Below are 8,971 nucleotides of genomic sequence, written 5' to 3' on the forward strand. Positions count from 1 at the left end.
TACAAATCTTTATGGAAACCATATAGGTTCATATGAGACTCATGTGCGGTTGCGTATAATCCATGTGATGTTGTATGATGCATCATGCGTCTTTACTTCAGCGGCAGTGCATTTGTTGTACGCATGATTTAATCGCTATTCGTGTTGCAGTCAACATCGGCACCTGGAATCCACCTGTCAACATGATCTAAACCGGTGCTGCCTGTTCGCTGCTCCCGCCCTCTACTTCATCGCTGGTTCTTAAAAGCAGGCTGCCGTTATCGACCCGTCTTTACTTCAGCGGCAGTGCATTTGTTGTACGCATGATTTAATCGCTATTCGTGTTGCAGTCAACATCGGCACCTGGAATCCACCTGTCAACATGATCTAAACCGGTGCTGCCTGTTCGCTGCTCCCGCCCTCTACTTCATCGCTGGTTCTTAAAAGCAGGCTGCCGTTATCGACCCGTCTTTACTTCAGCGGCAGTGCATTTGTTGTACGCATGATTTAATCGCTATTCGTGTTGCAGGTGAGAACGTCATTTTCTGTTATGTAATTTTGTTTAGTTTATCAGCACTGCTGCTGAACCGTTGCCTGAACTGTTGCCTGTTCTGTGCTCTCGTACATTGACTGCTTGTACAATGTCCGCGAAAGAAATTAAGGAGCTTGTCAAGGCTATTGAAGACTTGAAACGAGAAATGCGGGCCGACAACCGGTCCTTGAAAGACAGCATACAAAATTGTCATGACACCCTCAATGAATGCAAAAATGACATTAAGGAACTTAATGCCTTGCGTTGTGAGGTGAATGATTTAAAAACTGAAATCGTCGAGCTGAAGAAATGTGTTCAGAGGACGCAACAAGAACTATCTGCTTCATTACAGTACCAGCGATTAAACAACCTTGAAATCAAAGGAGTACCGAAGGATGCACCCGGTCCCGCTGATGTTGTGAAAAAGATAGCTGAGATATCGGGAGTGAAGTTAGAGAATGCGGACATTGACATCTGTCACCGCGTTCCAACACGGCAATCTGATCAGGAAAATATTATCGTTCGCATGATTTCTCGAACGAAGAGGGACGAATTGCTCCATAAGGGCAGGAAGCAGAAGTTAACTTGTGCGTCCTTGGGACTATCCGGTGCTGCCAAAATATTTATCAATGAACATTTGTCACCGTCAAATAAACAACTGATGGGCGCTGCGGTAGCACGAAAAAAGATAACAAACTGTAAGCATCTGTGGACAAACAAAGGAAAGATTTATGCCAGGAAATCTGATGACTCTCCAGTTCTACAGATCAAAACCAAGGAAGATATCAATTTTATGTCGTAGGGCTGAGACGGCGACTGCACCTTTGGTTCTTGTGACCGATCAGTATTTCTGCTCCATATTTCTCTCTACAGGACCTAGACGAGAAATATTTGTGTAACACATTTTCTTTGTTTCATTTAAATGTGCGTAGTTTAAATAAACATTACGATGAACTATGTTCATTAATTACATCAACAGAAAATCCCATAACTGTATTCGGGCTTTCTGAAACTTGGTTGAGAAAGGATAATGAAGTATACTACTCATTTCAAGGTTATAACACAGAATTTTCCAGTCGCACAGTCGGTTGCCACGGTGGAGTAGCGCTACTTGTGAATGAGGTGTTGCCGTACAGGCTGAGAGGAGACATTATAATCGAGTGCGATTTCTGCGAATCTATTTTTGTGGAGGTCTCTTCTGACAAAAAGTCAGAAGAGACCTCCAGTCCTGACTCATTAGCATTTAAGGGTAAAGACGTTATAATTGGTGTCATATATAGGTCGCCCCAGTGTAGCGTGACTGACTTTCTTGTAAAACTAGACGAAGTTCTTAGTGGTCTCCTTCTCTCCCAATACAACATTATAATAATGGGTGACATTAACATCAACATGCTTCAACATAGTCAGTCCAGTGAGTACTTGCATACTTTGCTTGCGAATGGTATGGATCAGTGGATCCGAGAGCCCACTCGTACTCCGGCTGACTGTGACGGCACCTTAATAGATCATGTCATATCGAATTTGAACGCGACTGTTTTCAAAGCTGGGGTGGTACCGTGCGATATGACGGATCATGATATCATCTTTGCTGTTGGATTGTTATCGTCTCATGTTATCACAGAACAAGTGACTCGTTCCCAAATCTGCGACTTTGATGTGGCAAGAACAATCCTGGGTGGTGTGGATTGGTCTTTTGTAAACACTGACATTTCCGCTGCTGCTAAGTTTAGTAAATTCCACAAAGTGCTCCTCGAATGTGTTGACGCATCATCTAGAACCATTTTGCGATCTCGGAGACAGATAAGACGTAAGCCATGGGTTACGGCTGCCTTGTTGCGATTCATAAACCATCGCGCTAATATGTATCAAAAGGTGCGCAATAATCCTGATAATTTGAGAATAAAAGAACGGTACATAAGATATCGGAATCTGACGACGAAATTACTACGCGTGTCAAAGAGAAATTATTTTCAACAAAAATTTTCTGCCGCGTTTGGAAATCCACGACAATCGTGGAATCTTATCAATAGTGCATTAGGGAAGGTGAAGCCAACTTCTGCTGTCTTAAACATAATGGATGACACCGGAACCCAAACTAGTAATCAGAAAGCTATATGTAATATATTGAACAAACATATCTTAAGTGTTGTTTCACCGGTAGTTGCTGGCGATAATGAAAGGCAAGACAATATTTTGCCATCCCACAACGAATACACGTGTTTCTTTTCACCTTCTTGTCCCGGCGAAGTAGAATCAGTCATTCGGAGACTGAAACAAACCGCAACTGTGGGGTACGATAAGATATCGGTTTCCTTTCTCAAGAACACAGTATGCTTGATATCTGAACCCTTGTCGTGTATTTTTAATGAGCTGATAAGCGAAGGATGTTTTCCTGATGAATTAAAAATTGCCAAGGTCTGCCCTATTTTTAAAAAAGGTAGTAGAGTACAACCGGAGAATTACAGGCCAATATCTATCTTGCCCACACTTGCTAAAATATTTGAACGTCTACTGCTTACTAGACTTGAGGACTTTTTTCAGAAACACAATTTATTATCAGATTTTCAGTTTGGATTCCGTAGAAATAAATCAACGGAATTGGCTGCCCTCTCCATTAGTGAACTGATTAAACGTAATATAGAATCAAAATTGTTAACCATGGGCGTTTTTGTGGATCTCAAAAAAATGTGTTCGACACTATAGATCATTCCCTATTGTGCATAAAATTGGAACGCTATGGAGTCCGTGGTGTCGCTCACAGTTTAATACGTAATTATCTCCGGAATCGAAGACAATTTGTACAACTCGGGGAAACGTCTTCATTTCTTGGGTCCAATTCTACTGGTGTTCCACAAGGATCCATTTTGGGACCGGTTTTATTTCTTGTTTACATAAACGACTTGGCTTCATACGTTAACTCTCAAACAATCTTATATGCAGATGACACATCAATCTTTGTTGAGAGTCATGACGTTGTGGACTTGTATGCAAAAGCTAATAACGTTCTTTTAAGGTTAAACACCTGGTTAACTTACAATCAACTCGTAGTCAGTCCAGCCAAATCATCCTATGTCTTATTCAAGCCACCACAAGTGCACATTCGATCACACGGCATATCTCTGGCCCTAGGTGCACATATCATTGAGAGACGTTCGTAATTTAAACTGTTAGGCTTAGTGTTTGATGAACATCTCTCATGGCATGAACATATTTCGCACATCTGTCAAAAAATATACTCGGGTATATATGCTATTGTCAAACTTCGATATCTCTTTCCCTTATCAGTTCTCAGAACAGTATACATGTCACATATTCAAAGTTATATATCTTATGGCATTGAATGTTATGCATTGACATACCGGTCCACGACACATCCAGTGCGCATAGCCCAGAATAAGGCGCTTCGTGCCATGTTATCGCTATCGCCTCAAGAAAGTGTCTCTTTTGTATATCATGTTTTCAATATACCGTCGGTTCAGGTTTTGCTTATGCGTAGATTGTGTGTAATTGTTTTCAAACTGCGGCACAGTCTAATTTCCGTACCGTTTGTAAGTTTACAGGCCAAGACCTGCGTAATCCCATTAAGGAATCAGGGATCATTTGTCTTGACTTTGCCTAGTATTCGAACCAACTATGACTACTTTTCTTTCCAGTATTTCGCGGCCAAAGTTTGGAACTCGCTTCCACCTTATATTCTACTTGTAATTCGTTAGTGGTTCTCAAGAAGATGATTCATGATTATTTCATGGGTGAAAGCGCTGTGTAATTGTCGCTGGTGCTTTACATATCAGGTGTTGACTCTTCATGTTGTTGATATTGGTGTTTTCTTCTTTGATCGAAAGGTCCTGGTCCTGTATGAGTCGTTTGTAATACTTTTTTTTTCTTTTGTGTTTCCTAGCGATCACTGTTGTGTGTAAGCTTGAGTTGGTCAAGTCAGCTTGAGCGTTGAGTCATGCATACAATATTGGATCAATTCCACGCCTATGGCGTTTGATCCTTCTAATTCGTGCCGTATAATGCATTCAATTTCTTTACCCCATTTTGTATGGCATTACCTCTGTACAAGCTGTAAAATAAAACATTTGAACTGATATGCTTATAGGGTTCTTTTCGTTTTCGGGTTTTATGCTTTTTCAAATTCGGGTGGAAAAAAATCGGGTGCTATTTACACACGAGAATTCGGGGAGAAATCTGCGCTATGATCTCTGTTTGATATGTCACTGGGAAATTTTCGGGTGAAACGAAAGGCATATGAAACAAGCCACTGCTGTGACACTGGGACGAGAAACAATAATCTTTGTTTCCGCTCGGAACTGGGATAGTGAATGACCGCGGTATTCAAACACTTGCCCGAGCTCTACAAATGCTCGTCTTTGACTCCTGCAGGAGGGGATCATAAACGGATGACAAATAGGTTGTTACAAATAGCTCTTTTTGTTGATATTATGATTCACTTTTCCGACGGTTTACCGAGAACGACAAGTTGTTGGACCGCAAGGATTTCGGGTAGATATCGGGATTTATACGAATTCTTGAAAAATAATTTGTTCGGGGGGGATCGGGTTTATCTCGAAAACGAAGAACCGTAAATATGCACAATGGTCAAACGCATCTCGTATACACCATTAATATGAAAAGTCAGCAATACAGCACATATACCGCTGCATATCACTTTCGTGTGTACACTGCATATTAAGTGTATAAGATCATATTCTTCATGTGAAGGATATACACTGTTATTAGAAAAGGTGTTCTAGTGGAGTGAAAAAGGTAGATTTCCCATTTCTACTCTTTTCACGTCAGATTTACGTGAAGTACACCTCATAAAAGGAGAACAGATGGTCATCTATCCTTCGTTTGAGAGGAAGGCGTATAAAGGGCGACCCGCATACGACGTTTTCTCGACGCGAGAGCGCCGAGCGCTCGGCATTTTTACGTTCAGCTCCACGAACTATAGCCGTCGAGCGGGGACGCCGACATCTGAGGTGAACAGATCGGAGCTGCAAGCGCGGGAAGCGACGTGTCGGTCTTGACCAATCGCATGCTTGGCCGGAAACGACCGTCTCGACAGCCGCTCAGCTGTGTGGGCATAGACGGTGTGGTCGCGAAGTAGGCGCAAGTGGAAGACAGAATGAAGTTGACCAGGCAGAAATGGCTGGAAATGAAAATGAAGGCGGACACGGGAGCGACAAAACGTATACCATCCCACTTGCTAGCCATTGTTCGATTGTCGTTTCCCTCTGACCTAGATATCGCTGCACCCAGTATAGTGTTCTCGACGGTCTTCTTCACTCCTTCTACCGCAACAGCTGTCGCTTTTAGAGAAGAGTCAGTTGCTTTTTTCCTTTTTTAACAGCAGCAGCAATTTTCGCCTTTGGTCCATACTGGGAGATGCAGGAGAACAGCGGACGGAAGCGGAAGTACAAGCAAGAGATTTCCACGTTGGTGGTCGGCGCGCCTTGGTTATTGCCTTTGGTTACCATATATTGTATTTATACAAAGTTATACTGCATGTTTTTCAAGTGATATCTGTCGCGTATGTTACGCCAGCCTATAATAGCTCTTACTCATGACGAGAAATGCGGCCAGGGGCCTCGAGTACAAACTTTGCGCTGGCTCCTAAGCTGCGCCGAGAAAACGCCGTTTGCGGGTGGGCCCAACGTTTCTCCATCGGGAGTGACGTCACGACCTCAAAGCTCGGCGTATCTGCGTCGAGAAAACGTCGTATGTGGTTCCTGCTTAAGAGGTGTACGAACCTCGTGGAGAAGCGGTAACGCGTGCATCTTACTCCTTCTTACACCTTCTCTCCTCGACTGCTCCGCCGCCATGAACTTTCTTCGGTGCATGTAGGACACATAGTTCCCAATATTTTTAAAAACTTCACACATTAAATCTCAAAGATACATTTCTGTGATGACATAAAAGAGGTGAAACCTGTCTCTCGTTAGTCGTCACTAACGCAAGCAAATTATTTGTGGACATGTTTCACCTTTACGCGACCTTTCACGCAGTGTTGCCAAATTTGGGGAAAAGTCGCTAAATTTAGCGGATTTCAGGATCTGTCTAGTGACAAAATTTTGTATTTAGGATTAACGGATTTTTTAGCGACTTTCTGGTGTGTTTAGCGACTTTCTTAGCGACTTTTTTTAGAGACAATGACATTTCTTCATGAAGACAGGACGAATCGTGATTTTCCTGTCACATTTCGGTGTATGACAGGCTATGGCGCCACCTTTCGACACCAAATTGCGTCACCTATCGCCGCCTGAGTCTGCTCAGGGTCAATCACCTGTCACAGAGGCCGTGCACAGAGGGCTCCAGCGTGCTCCCTGCAGTTTCGTTTCTGCTCCTCGCATCGCTCGAGCTTTTCTGACGCACCGCGTTGACTACAGACGCACGCGCTTTCCAAAATGGCCCTTAAATACGATCAGAAGTACCGCAAGAGCTGGGAAATGCTGCCAGCATTCAAGGGGTGGCTGCATCCAGTCAAAGACAACGACACAAGGGCCCAGTGCATCTATTGCAAGTGTGAGATTTATGCGAGGCTATCTCACATAAAGAAACATATAAACAAAATACAGAAACCGACACTGAAGATTTTTGTTTAAGTTTAATTTGTACAAGCTTTAGCGTGGAGGTCCACGCTTCCTCAGCGTGGAAGCTTCCTCACATGAGGAAGCGTGGATTAGGGACCGTCAGTACAGCTTTACAGAGTTAGAAGCTGGAACAGCTTCAGCGATTGTTGAAGGCATCGAAACCCCCCTGGACAAGCTGAATTTGGACCCAGCAAACATTATCGGCATAGGTGTCGACAACGCAGCGGTTAACACAGGCGTCAACAATGGTGTCTATGAAAAAATGAAGAAGGAATTCAACCTCCCGAATTTGGGGATAGTGCGATGTGTTTGCCATTCCCTGCAACTCGCTGCCTCGCACGCAACGCGACAGACCTTTCCGCGCAGTATTGAGTATCTTGTGAGGGAAACACACAGTTGGTTCAGCCAATCAAGCAAGCGGCAGATCATGTACAAAACATTATACAACGCTATTAATGGGAGCAATTAGCCGCTGAAAATCCCACGGATGTGCGACACGCGATGGATCTCCATACAGCTAGCGGTTTCGCACATTCTAGAACAACGGGACGAGCTGAAATTGCATTTCGAACTCGCAAGACTACTACGTCGCCGAAATGCTGTACCAGATGTACTCAGACAAAGCAAATCAGCTGTGCCTTTTGTTTTTGTGCCCTGTTCTCAAAAAAGTAAAGACAACATCAAAAGGATTTGAGGGAGAAGAAAAGGACTCGACAAAACTGCTGCAGGACTTAGAACGCACGATCGAATCTATCAGCAAGATAGCCGTCTTACCAACAGGCAGGGTAAATCCATCAGAGGAAGACATAACCAGCCACGTCGACTGTCACACTTATATCGCGTACGGCTATGAGAAATTTAAGAGAGAAGCGGAAGTTTCTGAAGCAGTAGCAGCCGCAGTCCGTCAGCGTATGGCGGGCCCGCCATAGTCTAGCCCGCCATAGTCAGCGCTGGCCATCTCTTGCGGTGAAGCGTGTCGCAGACTTGTGCAACCGACTTCCGAGCAGCTTCGAAATCGCGAAAACCATTTCGCACTTGTCAGTTTCCGAATGCCTGCGTCCGATCAGAGGCTCCATAGTCCCCCTTGCAGAGCTTCTGCGCTACGAGCCACCAACTATAGACAAGGTTGTGTCCCAATGGAGAGCCTTGGGCATGGTTGGCGCGATACGAGATCGACTTCAGGCTTTTTGTGTGAAATGTGGCACCACGGAGATTCCGCTGGATTCAACCGAACTGATCGTTCTGAGGCACCAGGCTACTGATCAGATGATGGGGTCAGTCCTGACATCGATACAGGAAGTCTTAAGACCGCTTGAAACCACCCAAGAGAGGATGACCAATGGCAGTATTAAGTTCCTGGATCTAAGTCTGACCTTTACCGAAGAACACGCCTGTTCGATGACCTGCCCAGAGGTAACAAACCTCTCCTGCCTTTTTCGTCAGTCCATTCGAAGTTGGTGAAGAGAGGCATAGTTAATACGTGTTTTCAGAACGCAATCAACAAATCATGCCCACATTCTATGAGTCATAGTATACAACAACAGGCCATCAGGCTGGAAAAGTCGGGGTATCTAACGACCTTGCTCACGACGGTTGCCGAGTCCCTGCACTTTAAGACTTTAAGTCGGAGTCAATCAGTCAATCGGATCAGGAGTTGGAGGATAGAACAGCAAGAACCGCAGTTATTCTCTATATCCATAAAGTATCCCATAAACTCAAAAAAAGGCTGGTCGTGCCGACGTCCGAGCTGTGTTCTCGGCCCTAGAAAAAACTCATTAAACTTTGTCGGCTGCTGAACGGCGTAGATCAAGAACCGAAGGGGTGCAAAAAGCAACACAGGAATCCGTACGTGGAATGCAGGCAG

The sequence above is a fragment of the Ornithodoros turicata genome, chromosome 2 (assembly GCF_037126465.1).
Source record: "Ornithodoros turicata isolate Travis chromosome 2, ASM3712646v1, whole genome shotgun sequence".
Lineage (NCBI taxonomy): Eukaryota > Metazoa > Arthropoda > Arachnida > Ixodida > Argasidae > Ornithodoros > Ornithodoros turicata.